Source organism: Lepidochelys kempii, chromosome 2 (genome assembly GCF_965140285.1).
Source record: "Lepidochelys kempii isolate rLepKem1 chromosome 2, rLepKem1.hap1, whole genome shotgun sequence".
In the NCBI taxonomy this organism is placed as follows: domain Eukaryota; kingdom Metazoa; phylum Chordata; order Testudines; family Cheloniidae; genus Lepidochelys; species Lepidochelys kempii.
The window spans coordinates 92,466,083-92,484,301 of record NC_136381.1 but is presented as its reverse complement, the minus strand read 5'-3'; the positions used below and the strand labels follow the sequence as shown (position 1 = coordinate 92,484,301).

General features: G+C 46.7%; 1 protein-coding gene across 2 annotated transcripts in view; it reads left to right on the top strand.

The window, feature by feature from the left end:
- Positions 1–22: 22 nt before the first annotated feature.
- MIMS1 (mitochondrial inner membrane scaffold 1) overlaps positions 23–18,219 on the top strand; it is a 31,477-nt gene continuing 13,280 nt past the window's right edge. The window contains exons 1-2 of one of the 2 annotated variants that reach the window (XM_073331686.2): positions 23–346; positions 10,624–10,814. The gene's annotated coding sequence lies outside the window, so the exon portion shown is untranslated. The remainder of the gene's footprint in view (positions 347–10,623; positions 10,815–18,219) is intronic. The other variant, XM_073331685.2, reaches the window with a different exon arrangement.

Sequence of the window (18,219 nt, the reverse complement as noted above, 5' to 3'; positions counted from 1 at the left end):
TGGGGGGGGAAGGAGGATGAGAGACCCGCAGTGGGGCACCAATTGCGCACGCGCTGACGTGAGTCCTCTCCAGTCTAGAGCGCATCTGAAGGGAGGGAATTGTCTGCGGAGGCGGCGGCCTGACGATTTCCAGGACTACAGTCCCCAGAAGGCCTTGCAGGGGAGCATGCGCAGTGTGAACAATCGGGCCTGCAGGTGGTGGGGGTCTGGGGAGGAGCTTAGTACAAGCACGTTGCTTGGAGGCAGGGCGAGGCCGCTGTAATCAGGTCCCAGCGCTGCCCCCCCGCCCGCCTCCCGAGTGTGACCCTCTGGCTCCGGTCTTATGGAGCAGCGGCCTGAGCGCAAGGTACCGACCCCCGCGTTCTGCCGGCAGGGGCGGGGGGTGCGTGGGGCTCGGGGGTCCCCGGTCGGCGGGGAGTGAGGGGCGTGACCCCGGGCAGCCTGACCTCCGCCCGCCCCCCGAGACTGCGCTTCGGCCCCGGCGGTGCGGGGAGGAGACTGGCTGCGCGCCGCCGGGGGCCTCCCGCCTGCTCCGCTTCGAGCGGGCCCCACCAGCGGAGGTGGCCCTGTAAAAAGTGCTTTTGCCATCTGAGCTGTGCTCGCCCCAGCCTGTTTCCGTTCCCTCCGGGAAACCAGCCTGGGTGGGCCTCGCCTCTTCATACTCTCCTTCAGCTGCTTTCTCCGCGAACGTGTTGCATCCGCGTAGCATGCTTTTTACGTGAATAATTTCTAAGTTCGTAGGATGTGGCTTTACCTAATGCAAGTAGAGAGGGTCCTTTTCAGGCAAGGAGGGGAGCCTCAGATTGAAGAAATCCTCTTCCTCTTTCAGGTTTTCCTCCTCCCATGTTCTGCTCCCTGCTTGTGTGTGTGTGTGTGCGCGCAAGGAGGCAGCAGGAACCTGCCTATCGAGTGTTTGGGGTTTTCTTTGCTCCCACCTTGCCTCAGCCAACCTCCCTAGTCACCCTGGGACCAAAGCAGAAAGTAGCTGACTGAAATCAAATCAGAGAGGGAACTTTGTGTCAACTTTTGTTCCAAAGTTGCTCTGGGGAACTCCCATCAGATGTCTGCTAATGACCACATGCAAGACACCAAAATGATATAACATTCACTCATAGTAGACTAAAGATGCCTCATGGGGCTGAAAATACACCTGTAGGCTTGGCTCCCCCTTGATAGGGGTCGATGCCTACGATGCCTCCGGCCTTGCCCCCACTCCATCCCTTCCATGAGTCCCTTCCCTTCCTCTTCCCACCCCTTCCCCTATTCCAACCCCTTCCCCAAATCCCCACCCCTGCCCCGCCTCTTCTCTACCTCCTCTCCTGAGCGCATAGCCCCCTGGAAAGCACTAAATGCTGCCAAACAGCTGTTTGGTGGCAGGAAGCACCTGGAGGTAGGCAGAGGATTGGAGACGTGATGCGCTGGTGGGGAAGGAGGGTGGCGGGTGAGAGGAGCTTGGGGGCCACAGGAAATAACTCCACAGGCTGCGTGTTTGAGACCCTTGCTATAATCTGAGTGCTGCTTATACTGAGGCTGGTAACTTGCCCACTTTACAGTGTGGATATAGGCTAAAGTACTGGAGTGCCACTGCTGGTAGTCCTTCGGTGCCTTCTCACAATTCCCTATATATCCAGGAACATAAACAAGTTCTCTCACAACTCTAGGAGAGAACCATAGAGCAGGTCAGTTACTGAAGCACTAAGAACCATGAGTTGTGACCCCAGAATCTCTATCACCTTACACTCGTGTGAATGCAGCAGCTCAAGTATGGCTTTGCAAGTGTGACAGCTGTAACCCACAGTAGGCCAACCAGGTGAGCAGACACAATCACCCAAGTTAACACTTCAGAGGCTTTGTCTACACTAGCACTTTTGTTTGTAAAAAAACACACCCCTGACCGACATAAGCAGCTCTATGTGTGGACAGCTCTATGTCAGTGGGAGATGCTCTCCTGCCAGCATAGCTAGCGCCGTTCATTAGGCATGGTTTAATTATGCTGGTGGGAGAGCTGTCTCTTGCTGGTGTAGAGCGGCTACATGGGAGACCTTACAGTGGTGCAGATGCAGTGGTATAGCGGTGCTGCAGTGAGGTCCGTAGCGTAGACATAGCCAAAGAAGAGATGCTCTGACTTTCTCTTGATGGGGTATGGATACGTCTCCTCCCCCATACCTATCCCCTGAGATCCACTCTCACCCTTTGTTTTATAGGCTCCACGCATCAAATTGAGGAGGAGGGAGTGGTGGTGGCATACCCAAGCACCACCTTCTCATAGAGTCAAAATAAAATGTCACAGCAGACTTTGCTCATATTGATGATTTGATTGTTCCTCTTACATGTTTTAATCAGCAGTGAAGTAGTCAATGTTAATATCTATCATATGGCATCTGAATTAAAGTCCTGTTGAGGTGAACAGGGACAGTTCACAACTCTTAGCAATTAGCATAGAATCATAGAATATCAGGGTTGGAAGGGACCTCAGGAGGTCATCTAGTCCAACCCCCTGGTCAAAGCAGGACCAATACCCAACTAAATCATCCCAGCCAGGGCTTTGTCAAGCCTGACCTTAAAAACTTCTAAGGAAGGAGATTCCACCACTTCCCTAAGGTAATGCATTCCAGTGTTTCACCACTCTCCTAGTGAAAAAGTCCTCATGTGGCCCTTGTGGTCATTTGAGACCTCTGATCTAGCTAGAATCTTGATGATTCACTATAGTGGTGGCTTCCTGATGTAGCTGACCCACTGAAAACATTTCCAATAGACTTTTGTCTCAGACTTTAACTAAGAAAATTATGATAAAAGCAGACACTCTGACTGGAGGGTCCCCCTAATAATCTCTCTATCACTCTGCCTGTTTTGTCTATTTAGAGTGTTAGCAATTGCTAACAATTGCTGTGGTTGTGGCTTCTAGGTGCTACTTCAATGCAAATAATAATTTGTGACCTCTTTATTCTCTGAATTTCAAGGAGATACTCATTACTCTTCTACAAACAGTTCTGTACCCAATCACTCTCCACCCTCAATGTTTTTCTCAATTCTCACAAATTATGCCTCATCACACCTTCTGCCCATTTCATGATTCCTCACAAGAACACCGTTCAGTGCATGCTTAAGTTTTAGCTCAAAGAGGACTTATTGCTCAGTTAACCCCCCAAAACAAAAACAAATAAAGCAAATTTTAGACTATATTGAACCTCCAATAATTGGCTATAAATGCAACTCAGTGCAATTCTTTGGCTTTATTTTTAGGGGAAAAACAAGCCATCACTCCAGGGGTTGTGTAATATTTTTAGTAATATTTGCCACAGTGGTCTGTATATACTTTATTATAAAATTTGTAGTTCAAAATCTCATTACTTAAATGCAATAAATTATACATTTTGTATGAAAACAGTACACTTTCAGAAAGTGGTAGGCTTCATGAGAGCATGTTCTCCAAAAATCTGCTTGAAGAAGGTGACCTGTTCTTCACAATGTTCTCCTACAAGACAGGACAAAAGGCTTAGCACAAAATCCTATTATATTGTCCCTAACATCGGTGCGGTGACACTAAAATTCAGAACAAAATCAACTGCACCAGTACTGGTGTTTAGGTTTTTCCTACATGGAAGCAGTTTTTGCTTTACTTGCTTATGTTTTTAGCTTTTTTTCATTAGAAGCAGCTACTATTTTTAAAGTGAACTTCCCTTTTAGGGCCTGTCAGCTGAATAGCCTTAAGTGGACATTTGTGTTAGCTTCTTCTGTTTTTAGTGGTGCGACTGTAAGATTGCCTGTAGTGAAAACTGCAAGATCTGGGTATAGTTCTTCTAGGCTAGAGGCATATGCAGCACAAATTTTGCAATAACTGGGAAGGGAAGTATTAAAGTAGTTAAATGGAAATGGATCGTCCTTTGTTTTGGGTTTAGGTTGAGAGTGTTACCTTGTGAGTCCAAAATTGTGTTGTTCACTAATCCATAATTCTATCTCATGTTCAAGTGATTTCACACAAGAGGAATGAGACAGCAGGGATGGTTTAAGTCAATTTTTTTATGCAGTTAAAAGTTTCAAATAGCTTTTGGTTGAGAATATTCACTTAACTAATTATTTTGAAAGGTTCTTCTGCATGCACACTTTTGTAAACTTGATATTGGGGGAAGGGCGCAACTTAAATGTTTTAATAAACTTAGAGGCTGTTTGTTTATACCTTGATGTGTAACTTGGCTGTGTGCACTGACAAAGAAAGCAACACATGTATAGAATACAGAGAATGTTTGCTGAAGTTCTAAGTAGTAGCTGTCTTAAGGGATGTCTGTACTGCAGCTTGAGCACAAGTGTGCCTGAGGCCCTGGGTCTGCACTTGGGTGATGAGGGGATGTGGCAATGTACCCCTCGCTATTTTTAGTTCAGTGCTGTACTTGTGTTGGGAGGTGCACACTCACCTACTATGGCTATGCTGCAGCTAAAACAGCATGTTAAACACTGTCCTTTTTATAAATTAACTCATTTTTTGACTTATTTGGACCCCCAGTTATGATTAGACTCCTGCCCACTCATTCAAGTTACAAAATTATCTGCTAAATTACAAGTAATGACATCTGTCCTTTCAGGCCTCTTTCTTTGCCTCAAGGGAAGTGTCATGAGTTTTAAACACCTGATGAAAGGCTGGTGTGAATCAGTCTCATAGAAACCTAAATCTTGCCAGTGTTAGAAGCCAACTAGCGCTACAGGAATGTGTACAGTAAGAACGTTTCCACCCCCCCCACCCCACCCCCAAGTAACTTTACTGTAGCCAGGGCAAGTTGGAGTTCTAGCAGCTGTTGGTGGTCAAGCTAAACATGTCCATGTCAGTAAGGTAATGAAATCTTTAGCACGTTTTCTTTGCACAGTAGACAAGACTGAGAGCCTAGTCAAGCCCAAATGCTTTACAGGAATTAGCTAACATGTTTAAGAGCTCTAGTGAACACACACAGCTTTGATCCTAATCAAGACATTATTCTTCCAGCACTAGTCAAATGTAAGCATCAGCCTTTAATTTTTAATATAAGGTAAAGTTGTTTGCCTTTGACAGTGCAGCATATTTTGAAACTAATTATATTCAGGGTTAGAGTGCTTGTTACTACAGCTTAGACATTTCATCTATAACTGGAATCATTATATACATTGTGGGGATAAGGCAGACCACATACAGATACTACAAGTTAGAACTATGGCCCTGCATCTCTCCCCCTTGAGAGCTAACAATTAACTTCCACCGCCAACATTGACCCTGGGGGCATGCCATCTCTAGCCCTCTTCACAATCAAACCAGATGATGTTAGCACAGGTGTGGTGAGCCTGAGAAGGAGCCAGAATTTACTAATGTACATTGCCAAGATCCACAGTAATACATCAGCTGCCTCCCACCCACTGGCAGCTCTGCTGATCAGCACCTCCTGATCAGCTGTTTCATGGTGTGCAGGAGGCTGGGGGAGGGGGGAGAGGGGCAGCTAGAGGTTGAGCACCCCCCAGCACATTGGAAAGTTGGCGCCTGTAACTCCAGCCCTGGAGTTGGTGCCTATACAAGGAGCTGCATGTGGCTCTGGAGCCACAGGTTGATCACCTCCATGTTAGCACAAACATTTTAGCTGTCTTGAGCCAGCGGGGGTAATCTTCACTAACCAGGCCCCAACCTGCTGAACTGGAAGCCACTGCTAACTCAACCACACGTTTACATTAAAGAAAGGCAGATACTAACTCAGTAATTCCATTTTATACCATCCTTTTACCTGGGGTGAAATTAGGGTTCTCTCGTAGCCTCTGATTTCTTTGTTCAAAGAACCTGAATATGGTATAAAAAGCATGTCATCTGCCTTCTTTGCTGCATTAAGGAACTTGCGGGCAGAAACACTGTCATGTCTTCCAACACCCGTGATGAATCGCAAGGCAGCCAGCACCTGGTGCTTGGACAATAGAACCTCTACTATTTCATCATTTGCTGTAGAAAGTCTCTGCAAAGCCAAGTAACAAGATAAAATTAAAACCATAAAGTGCTTATGGAGCGGTGGGTGAAATTCTGTGGCCTGCGTTGTGCAGGAGGTCAGACTAGATGATCATAATGGCCCCTTCTGACCTAAATATCTATGAATCTATGAATTATATTAATACTGTAATACAGCCTTATTTACAGTCACCTCTCCTGTATACTAACTGTCTGATCAGGTACAATACCATGGGGTTTTAGTTCTGGGGGAGAGATAGCTCAGTGGTTTGAGCTTTGGCCTGCTAAACCCAGGATTGAGAGTTCAGTCCTTGAGGGGGCCATTTAGGGATGTGGGGCAAAAATTAGGGATTGGTCCTGCTTTGAGCAGGGGGTTGGACTAGATGATCTCCTGAGGTCCCTTCCAACTCTGATATTCTATGAAATATAAATCAGACATAATTTAAAAGGCAATTTATTGGTTTATGGATCTATTTCGTAGGTAGTTTTTACTTAACCCATGGGAAGAGCACAAACAGCCCGGGGGACCTGTTGAAAGAAAAGGCAGTAACCAATTTTTCTGAAAGTTGTATTTTTTGAATAAATATAACGTGGTAAGGGGACATGAATGCTAATAGTTGATTGCAATACATTCTGAAGTTCAAGCGTAATTCTGTAAGAATTCAGTAGAGGGCAGAACAAAACTTCTAAAGGAAAGAGCCCAGCATAGCTGCTCAGTATTACAGAGCAGGGATAGTTGAGCGGTTGCTATGGAGTTGGAATTAGCACCATCCAATAGAAAAGTAATTGAAGCAGTGTCTGCAGTAGGGTGCAGAAATGTAACAGCCTAGAAAGAGCTATAAAGAGTTTTGTATGTTTTAAGAAGCTGTAGAGATTTAATTTAGTGTGATGTTAAAAGGTAGGACTAAGTACAATGTAAAACTTCAGATCTCTGACTCCTGTCAAAGTAAAGGCGGGGGTGGGAGTATTTCTGTCACTTCTAGTTAGATGCAGATTAGCTAAACTGCACATCAGTTTAAAGAGTAATTGAAATGCTTTTTAAGTAAGTACAAACCTACTGTTTAACATCCCACGTCTTTAACTGAATACACATATATAAAATACAGCTCTTCTACTTATATACTTTCTAATACCCTTTAGTTCAATCGCTAACACTTGAAGATCTTTAAGAAAAGCTGTTTCCTATTCTACTTAAGGTCTGTCTACACTATAAATACTGCTTTGTCAACAGACTCGGTTACAGCAGTGAATATTAAAATCTAGACATCGACTTAACTTGTCCAAGGTTTTATTATGGTTCTGTGATCTAGCTAAATCCCATCTATCTGCAGATTTAAACTATTTGTGACCAAGCAAAGCAAGGTTAGATACAATAATGTAAAAAAGTTGGTGACCAGCCTCTGTTAGTGCTAGTACCACGGGAGCCGCACCAGTGTAGCGCAGCAGTGGGAGATTTAGAAGTGCCAGTGAAGACACGGCCACAAGTGGAAATACCACAGAGAATAAGGCCTTGTCTACACTACAGAGTTTTGTTGACAAAAGTTTATGCTGACATACAGCCGCTACTTTCATTAAACCACAGTTGCATGTCCACACTATGCCCCTTGTCTTGGCAGAGTGCATCCACACTAGCAGCTCTTACATCGACACTGAGAGCAGTGTGCTTTGGGAAGGGTTTGCAGTGCCACATAGGGCAGGTACAGCGTCAATCCCATTGTTCCATGAGCATCCTACTAGATTGCTAGCTACATTTCAACTGAAGCGGGAGTGGAGTGCGGGAGAAGAGTGTGTGATGGAGTGTGTATGTTTCTGTGTGTGGGAGAGACTGTGTGTGTGTGTTGGGGAATTGGGGAGGGGGAGTGTATATGTGAGAGAACACTGCATGCTTTGGGACTGAGTGAGTGTGTCGGCATGCTGTCTCTTTAACTTGAGACAGCAACTGGAAGCAACTAGTCTTAAGGTGGGGGAGGGGAACATCCCCCATACATTAGCCTCCACCTCTCTCCCTGGTTGTGCACTGAGCAGCAGTCCACTCTCCCCTCCCTCCCTGCAGCAGCAGCCTGCCTGCTGCTGTGTTCCTAGTGCTGGAGAGAGTAGGATTCCACATTAATGATTTACACTTTGCTGTGGGACAGAGCAGCATGCTCAGCTGTCAGAACTTCCCGGAGCTTTGAAAGGAGAGGGGCACATGTCTGTGTAGCTCTGTGCAGGGCAGCCGAGATCAAAACAGTGAGCAGAGACATCACTCATGATGGGCATTGTGGGCTACTGGGAGAGGCCTGTTATGGCAACATAACAAATTGTCAAAGTAGACGCTGCTGTTCGTCACTTTAACTTTGCCGCAAAAAGCGTTATGCCTCTCATTGAGGTGGTTTTATTTTGTTGGCAAAATAGGAGAATTTTGCCCCAAAAAAGTAGCAGTCCAGTATGTACACCTTCACGGTTTTGCCAGCAAAGTTGCCTTTTGCCTACAAAACTGTGAAGTATAAATATGGTTTAAGATTGTGGCACATTATCCTTCACTGCTGCTGGAATGTGCAACAGTTTCCTATTGAATATGGTTCACATTACAGAGGTTCCCAAACTGTATTGGTTAACATACCACCACCTTAAAAAACTGGTGTTCTATCAATTCATTTCTCGGCAAGCTCATGTTTGGGGACCCTGTACAAGAATGTATGACTGTACCAGGTATGTCCAGCTGCTTTGGACAAACACAGTTGCTGGATTTTCCTAGTTAAATCACTTAGCAGAATAGTCAACACTGTCATATTTAAGATTATAGATTAATACCCAGTTAAAGACTCCATGATACTTCATGGAAAAAAGAGGAAAACGTTGCATTAAAGAAAATGCTTTTAAAAGTTTTTAAAAAAAAAAAAAAAAAAACTAATTATTCTTTCCACTTCTATAGAGGGATATTTACAAGAAAAACTGGATGTGTCTCTTGTTGGTGGGAGTGGTGGTGGTATAATTCTGCTGGCAATAAGCAGCAGAAAGGGATGAATTTAAGTCCTTTAAGATCTTGTTTTCATGTTAGCATTAAGCTGTTTTGGCAAAAATATTGTATTAATAGAAGTCTTCCTAAATATTTTTGAACACTTCTGTGGGGCACCACTAGACTTTGCAAATGAATGTGGGGAAGTCGCATCTTAGACTTTTGTTTGCATGTTTGGATCGCTGGAAAGTTAAAGTGTTTGTCTAACCTGTTCTTAAAAATCTCCAGTGATGGGAATTTCACAGCCTCCTTTGGAAGCCTATTCCAATGCTTAACTATCCATACAATTAGAAAATTTTTCCTAACATCTAACCTAAATCTCCCTTGGTGCAGATTAAGCTGATTACTTCTTGTCTTACCTTCAGTGGATGTGGAGGACAGTTGATCACTGTCCTATTTATAACAGTCCTTAACATAATTGAAGACTTATCAGGCCTTTTCTCAAGGCTAAACATACCCAGTTTTTTAACTTTTCTTCATGGGTCACGTTTTCTAACACTTTTTTATTATTTTTGTTGCCCTCCAGTTTGTCCACATTTTTCCTAAAGTGTGGTTCCTACAACTGGACACAATACTCCAGCTAAGGCCTCACCATTGCTGAGTAGAGTGGGACAGTTAGCTCCTGTCTTGCGTATGACACCTCTGTTAATATATACCAGATGTATTTTTCACAACTATACATACTGTTGGCTCATAATTGGTTTGTGATCCACAATAACCCCCAGATCCTTTGAAGCCAGGGGTGGCCAACCTGTAGCTCCGGAGCCACATGTGGCTCTTCAGAAGTGAATACGCGGCTCCTTGTAGAGGCACTGACCCCAGGGCTGGAGCTACAGGCGCCAACTTTCCAGTGTGCCAGGGGGTGCTCACTGCTCAACCCCTGGCTCTGCCACAGGCCCATCCCTTCCCATGCCCTCCCCTGAGCCTGCCATGCCTTTGCTTCTCCCCCTCCTCCCCCACCCTGAGCCTCCTGCATGCCACAAACAGCTGATTGGGAGGTGCGGCAAGAGAGAGGGAGCGGGGCTGGGGGGAGCTGATAGGGGAGCTCCTGACATATTACTGTGGCTCTTTGGCAATGTACATTGGTAAATTCTGGCTCCTTCTCAGGCTGAGGTTGGCCACCCCTGCTTTGAAGCAGTAATACTCCCTACCAGTTATTCCAGGGGAGGCCAACCTGTGGCTCCGGAGCCAAATGCAGCTCTTCAGAAGTTAATATACGTCTCCTTGTATAGGCACCGACTCCGGGGCTGGAGCTACAGGTGCCAACTTTCCAGCGTGACTGGGGGTGCTCACTGCTCAACCCCTGGCTCTGCCACAGGCCCTGCCTCCACTCCACCCCTTCCCACCGCCTTCCCCCCAGAGCCTCTTGCATGCCATGAAACCGCTGCTCAGGAGGTGAGGGGAAGGAGGGGGAGGAGCTGATGGGCGGGGCTTCAGATGGGTGGGAGGTGCTGGGAGCAGGGTCAGGGAGCTGATGGGGGGGCTGCTGACATAGTACTGTGGCTCTTTGGTAATGTACATTGGTAAATTCTGGCTCCTTCTCAGGCTCAGGTTGGCCACCCCTGAGTTATTCCCCTTTTCGTGTCTGTGCACTTGGTTTTGCTTCCTAAGTGTAGAACTGTGCTTTTGACATTATTTAATTGTTGATTTCAGACTAATTCTCCACTTTGTCTAGGTCATTTTGAATTCTAATCCTGTCTTCCAAAGTACTTGCAACCCGATCATCTGCAAATTTTATAAGGATATAATACACTCCGTTATCCAAGTCATTAATGAAAATATTGAATAGTACTGGATCCTGCAGGACCCCATCAGTAACTACTCTGAGTGCAGTCTCTCTGGTTGTACACCCATCTTACAGTAAAGGTAACCTGTAAAGCAGTGGTTCTCAAACTGTATTTTTTCCGCGGACCACTTGAAAATTGCTGAGGGTCTTGGCGGACCACTTAATGATCTTTCCAAATGTTGTTTGTACCATTAGCTAACTATTGTAAAGTGCTTTGGATAAAATTAACTTCTTTTTGTTCTACAGATAAAAGCACATAACTCATATTTTCATGTCAGTAGTTTTACCTTTCAAATGCGATGGATGTGCCCTCTCTACCCCACCATGGCAACCCCTGAGCTGGGGCTGGGAAGGAGGGTGGTCTCTCCCCAGCAACCGCAGCCCTGGAGCTGGGGAAAGTCGCCTCTTTGTCTGGCCGCCACAGCCCTGCACATCCCAAATTCACCCTACCCCCTCTTCTCACCCCACTGCCCCCTCCCCGCCTGCGCAGCTCCACTAATTAGGTGGGTGGCCCTTCATGGTCTTGTGTCGGCCACCCAGGCACACACCTTAGAGGGAACTATCTGCAGACCACCTGAATGAAGCTCGCAGACCACTGGTGGTCCATGGACCACAGTTTGAAAACCTCTGCTATAAAGGACTTCTTAAAACTGGGTTTGCCCTGTTTTGATTCTTTAACATATAAAAGATATGTAATATTACACTCACGCACACCCCAAAAAAAAATCCCTTAGAAATATTGTAAATGTCAAGTGTAGACTTCCCTGGTTTCACAGCAGGACATGAAGGGTACAGGCTCATGAATTTGAATTGGGAACTCTGTTATGCTGTAATTGAAGTGTTATTTACATTTTAACAAACACAAATGAAAAATAGTTTTAATCAGGCCTTGCTACCCAGGAAAGATTTTTTTGGTCTAACCTAAAGTGTGAATTTAAACCAGCGTAGTTATACTGACAGGTTTCAGAGTAACAGCCGTGTTAGTCTGTATTCGCAAAAAGAAAAGGAGGACTTGTGGCACCTTAGAGACTAACCAATTTATTAGAGCATAAGCTTTCGTGAGCTACAGCTCACTTCCTCAGATGCATATCGTGGAAACTGCAGCAGGCTTTATATATACACAGAGAATATGAAACAATACCTATTCCCACCCCACTGTCCTGCTGGTAATAGCTTATCTAAAGTGATTTCCAGCACAAATCCAGGTTTTCTCACCCTCCACCCCCCCACACAAATTCACTCTCCTGCAGGAGAGAGTGAATTTGTGTGGGGGGGTGGAGGGTGAGAAAACCTGGATTTGTGCTGGAAATCACTTTAGATAAGCTATTACCAGCAGGACAGTGGGGTGGGAATAGGTATTGTTTCATATTCTCTGTGTATATATAAAGCCTGCTGCAGTTTCCACGATATGCATCTGAGGAAGTGAGCTGTAGCTCACGAAAGCTTATGCTCTAATAAATTGGTTAGTCTCTAAGGTGCCACAAGTCCTCCTTTTCTTTTTGCGTAGTTATACTGATATACTTCCCCGCTCCCCAGATTAACACTCTTAGGCATAATCTACATGGGAATATTTTTGGTATATCTTTAGATTTTATTGGCGTAAACTGCCTTGCATCCACACATGAATTATCTTTTTGTTTCATCTTGTGTTTTATCCTGCTATAATTAATCCACTTTGGATGTGACATAATTCTATTTCGGAATGAGTATTATACTGCTATAAGATTCATGTGGATGCATCCCCATTTTGAATTACCGGTACTTCTGTCAGTTAGCCCTCTAACAGCTATCCCACTCTGCATTGTTTCACATCTGGATTGGCCTGTCTGGTTATCTGAGCAGTCTCTGCTGCTTTGGAGTCCTCTCAAGACTCTCTCTCTCTCTCTCTCTGGTTTAAATGATGGCATACACACAAGCACATCTGCTTGTAACTCTAGTTCAGATGCCAAGTCCATTACAGCCACTATGTCCAGTGCTTTCACATTGTCTCATCAGGAGATCCTGGACTTCCTTTCTTTCTAGAGCAGTGGTTTTCAACTGTTGGTCCGTGGACTCCTGGGGCTCCACAGACTATCGTAAGATTTTCAAAGAGGTCCGCACCTCCATTTGAAATTTTTTAGGGGTCTGCAAATGAAAGGTTGAAAACCACTGCTCTAGAGAGAGGAACAAGTTCAGTCTCATCCTTCCAGTAGTCACTGGAATGCAAATTTAGCAGCGTAAATGCAGGAAAAGCAGTACTCCCAGAACACGTGCCAGCACTGTGCCAAAGCCATGGTCTTGTGACAGAACTACAAAAATGTCAAAGAGAAAAAACACCTGTCATATTGCTCCCAATATGTGTGCTGGACTGGATTTTTTGCTCGAGAGGCCACCACAAAACTCAATATATGTTGGACAGTTTGGCCATGGCCCACGATGAGGCAGACATGCCTTCAGAAACCGCATAGGAAACTGGATCCCACGCAGGAGAAAATTTCCCTGGACAACACGATCTCTTTGGTATGCCTTACTGCCATCCAGAGATCCATTTGGAGACACCCCTGAGACCCAGTCAGAGCGACAGAATGACAATGACATCCTCATCCAGTAAAGTATAAGGTGCTGTATTACAATTAGCTGTCTTGTTGTGCCTATTTGTGGGATTTGAAAACCTGTCTTCTGGATGCTGGGTTTGCACTGTCGTGGCATGGCAGCTGGTTTGTCCTCTGCTTACTTGGCTTTTCTGCAGCCTCTGCACTCAAGGTGGCATCCAAGTTGGAAAATTAAACTACTAAGAGCATCTTTTTTTCCAAAAATTCTTACTGTTTTATCCCTAAATCAAAATGTGCCTCCCTACTTTCTCCTTGCAACTTGACTCAGGCGGTGCCATAAAAAAATGTTAAAACAGTCATCCAAAGTGGTTGGTTGTAGAAAAATTAAAAAAAAAAGAAGTGTACCAGTAAGAAATGCATAAAAGACCATAACTTAGTCACTGCTCTGAACTCTTTTAGATTTTAGAATTTTCAAACTAAAATTTTAACAAGGTAAATTGGCCACTTGTGGTTAGAGGATTTATGCAGCAAGAGAAGAACAAGTGAGAAAGGACAACTAGGAACATGCCGAGGAGCTGTCGAGAGTGTATGGACCAGTTGGACAGAGAAATAGACTTGCAGGAAAGGATGTTGAATATGACGCAGAAGCAGATAAATTAGCTGGAGGACTTTGTTATGCTGTGCTCACATGGACAACACCTTAACCTAATTAATCCTATTGAGAATACAGCAAATTTGAGATTCCCTTTTCACACCCCCAACTGCAAAGGATAGACAGTTCCCACAACATTCTACCCCTGAAGATAAGGAGAACAGTTACAATCCCACCTTCTTATTTTTGTGATCCCATCTATACAAACAAGTTGATTCTGTCCTTTTGCCTATTTCTGCACCATTTTATGTATTCTTCATTGAGTGCTTGTTCATATCGATTCCAATTAGGTGTGTGCGTACCACATGCACAGTTTTCTGGAAGGCTTTTTCCCTAGCAGCACCTATCGGGTCGGCTCTGGAGCCCCCTAGAGCTGCGCCTTCATGGCCCTGCCAACCCGCTGCCTCTCCAGTTCCTTCTTACCGTCAGTGGCAGTCGTCAGAACGTTTTGTCTCTCATCTTCAACAAGCGATCCTCTAGTGTATTTCCTGTAAATAGTTAAAGATAGTTTAAAAATTGTTTGTTAGTTAGATATGTGGACTTGGGGTACTGGGGGGTCCCTCTCCCAGGCCTGGGGCATTCCTTGGACCCAGGAGTTTTAGCCGTGCGGGGTTTGCCAGAAGCCTGTGCCAAAGGGCGACCCACACTCAGCTTGCTTAAAGTGCTTGGGGGAGTCCCATCAAGCGGACAGGTGCAAGATCTGTAGAAGCTTTTGCCCCCACACGAAGGAGGAGAGGGATCACAGACTAAAGTTGCTACGAATTGGAAGCAGCTCTCCGCCCTCAGTCTGAGTCGAGCACCATGGAGGCAGCACCGGGCTCCTGAGCGTCGGTGCGCAGCGCCCTAGCTGTGGTCCAGAAAGTGCCGAGGAAAGACTCTGGGGTCAGAGACCTTCGGCACCAGCATTCCCCAGCACTGAACATTGCACGGGATCAATCTCGGCACTGCTCACGGTCTCCTGCTCCGAAGCAGCAGCACAGGAAGACTGATAGAGGGCGCTCCCATTCCTGCGCACAGGAACGTGAACCCAAGGGAGGGAGACTGCACCTGTCCTCCAGCTCAACAGCCACCGTTGACTCTGGGCCCACGGAAGGGACTGATGAGTCCAGTGCCACCGGAGGAGACCCAGGTGGCAGATTTGGACCATTCTTCCACACCCGAGACTTATGAGGCAGTGCAGAACCTGATAACATTGACAGGCCCGCACTCCCCCGACCGTGGTTCACAGCACCACTCCCAAGTCCCCAAACGACTCAGAGGTCACCGGTGAAGTCTAGGGGCAAGCCAGTTATGACTCGGCAATAATCTATGTCGCCCCGGCACTGATCCCTGTCACCGACAGGCACGGCACCACAATGGGCCATGCACGTGGACTCATTAGAGTCCACATCGGATACTGACACACGTGTGTCCCAGAGAAACCAGCATCATAGCCACTAGCACTCCCAGTCAGCGGGGCTGACCCAAACCTTTCCTGTGGTACTGTGGCCACCACAATGGCAGGTACCGGCTCAGATGCCAACCCAGTGGCCTTTCTGGACCCCATGGGCTTACCACCAGTCCCAGGGGTCCACCTCAGTACACTCCCTTTCTGTCACATCCAAGAGAAGAACTGCGTCTAGGGCTAGGGATTTCTCCCGGGCATCAGCCACCGTTGCCAGCACCATGATTGGTACCGCGCCTGGCACTGACAACAGACCCAGCACTGGACCTGGCACCGTGGCTACACTTAGTACCATGGACAGTACTATCACCGCAGCAGAGTCCAGCACCGAAGCAGACCCTGACTTGGCGGCAGAGCTGAAGCATTTTGAGGAGCTGGAATGGCAGGAGGGCCCCTCCCATATTCCGGGCTCCTCCTCATCGTTTCCAAATGAGGCGATGGCAGGGACATCCTCGGGAGGGGCCCCGCCCTTCCCGACAGCAGAGCCCACCTTGAACTTCTAAGGCAGATAGCTCAGAACCTCAGGGTACAGATGGAGGAGTTCACCTAGGTGTCAGACCCAATGGTAGACATTTTATCCCTGGCAAGACCCACCAGGGTGGCCCTTCCCCTGATAAAGACCATTCAGGAGAACACACAAACCCTGTGGCAAACACCATTCTCTCTGGCTCCTACAGCTAAGGGAGTCAAGAGAAAGTACTTTGTACCCTCCAAGGAATACTTGTTTACCCACCCCACACTGGACTGGGGAGTGGCGACTGTTAACGCGAAGGAAAAGCATGGATCTACCCCTTGAGCTAAGGATGCAAAGAAGCTGGACCTCTTTGGGCGGAAGATATACTCCACCAGAGGGCTCCAGCTTCGGATTGCAAACCAGCAGGTGATCCTTAGCCGATATACATAGTCTTGGAACACAATGTCCAACTTCTTGGACCTTGTCCCACCAGATTCTAAGCCAGAATTCTCAACTCTTGTGGATGAGGACAAGATGGTCGCCAGGATGTTGCTGCAAGCAGCATTAGACTCAGCGGACTCTGCAATGTGGACTATGGCTTCGGGCATCGCAATGCGCTATTGCTCATGGCTGCAGGCCTCATGCCTCCCTGGGGAGGTCCAACAGACAATATCATTCGAGGGGGCCGCATTATTTTCAGAGAAAACGGACTCGAGACTCCACAATCTGAAAGACTCCTGAGCCACTCTAAGATAGCTGGGTCTGCACACCCCTGCCACCCAGCATAGATAATTTAGGCCTCCGCCCACAACACTACCATACCAGAGGCAGTTTAGGCGGGACAAGAACCGTAGGCGTCCCAGAAACGAGAACTGCCATCGCCAACCCACAAATAACAGGGGGTCTGGGTCGTCCAGACTGCCACCAGGCCATAGGCTGACACTTTGAGGATGCTTCCGTGGGTGTTATAGCAATCTCTCAACTGGCTCCTTCTTTCCGGTTTTCGGAACGTCTGTCCCATTTTTATCAAGCGTGGTCCCAAATCACCTCAGACTGTTGGGTACTTCGCACGGTAGAGGTAGGATATTCTCTCCAGTTTTCCTCACCTCCCTTCCCCGTCCCTCTTCAGGGACCCCTCTCGAGCAACTTCTCGTTCAGGAGGTACAAACCTTCCTATCAGCAGGGGCTGTGGAGGAGGTTACGCCGAAGCTCAGGGGAAAGGGGTTTTACTCCGTGGTATTTCCTAATACTGAAAGTAAAAGGGGGCCTCAGACCCATCTTGCACCTGTGCAATCTCAACAAGTTCATGAAGAAACTAAAGTTTTGAATGGTCTCTTTGGCCACTATCATCCCATCTCTGTATCCAGGAGATTGGTATGCCGCCCTCAATTTGAAGGATGCATATTTCCACCTTTCCATAATCTCGCCCCACAGGCGCTTCTTAAGGTTTATAGTCGGGAGTTCCCATTACCAATTCACAGTACTACTGTTCGGCCTATCATCGGCACCTCGGGTGTTTACCAAATGTATGTCAGTTGTCGCCGCTTTTCTGCAGAAAAGGCAGGTTCAGGTATTTTCTTACCTAGATGACTGGCTAGTCAAGGGCCAGTCCAGAACACAAGTGGATCAACAAGTCTTGCTCATAAGATCCACCTTCAATACATTGGGCTTCCCCTTAAATAGTCAAAAGTCAATGCTCACCCCCTACTCAGAGAATAGAGTTCATTGGGGCAATGCTAGACTCAGCATAGGCCAGAGTGTTCCTACCCCAGTCCTGCTTTCAGGCCATTCATGACATCATACAGGACCTCAAACGATTCCCTATACACAATAAGGAGTTGCTTAAAACTCCTAGGTCACATGGCATCTTGCACATATGTAGTGCAACAGGTGAGGCTCAGACTCAGACCTCTCCAAGCTTGGCTGGCATTTGGCATTGGTCAAATAGGCACAATCTAGACATGGTGGTTAGTCTTCCACCGGACGTGCTCAAGTCTCTTCACTGGTGGTTCAACCACACTTGGTGGGCGCAGGGGTCACGTTTTCCAAATCCCGCCCATCCCAATGTCTGACCACCGATGCCTCGACCGTGGGGTGGAGAGCACACCTTAGGGAGCACAGAACTGAAGTCCTCTGGTCTCAGAAGGAACCGATGCTTCACATCAATGTAAGGGAGTTCAGGGCGTTCACGTACACCACGCTACTGGAGCTGTCGGTGGACACTCCAATCACTCGACCACTAGTTCCGGACCTCATCACTCAACATCACGGAAGGCTTCGACACCCCAATCTCGAGTCTCTCCACCTCATGACTTAGAAGCTGCGTGGTTGAACCCGCTAGAGCTTACATGCTCAGACTCCGTTAGGGGGGTTCTTCTGGGTAGCAGAAAGCCTTCAACCAGAG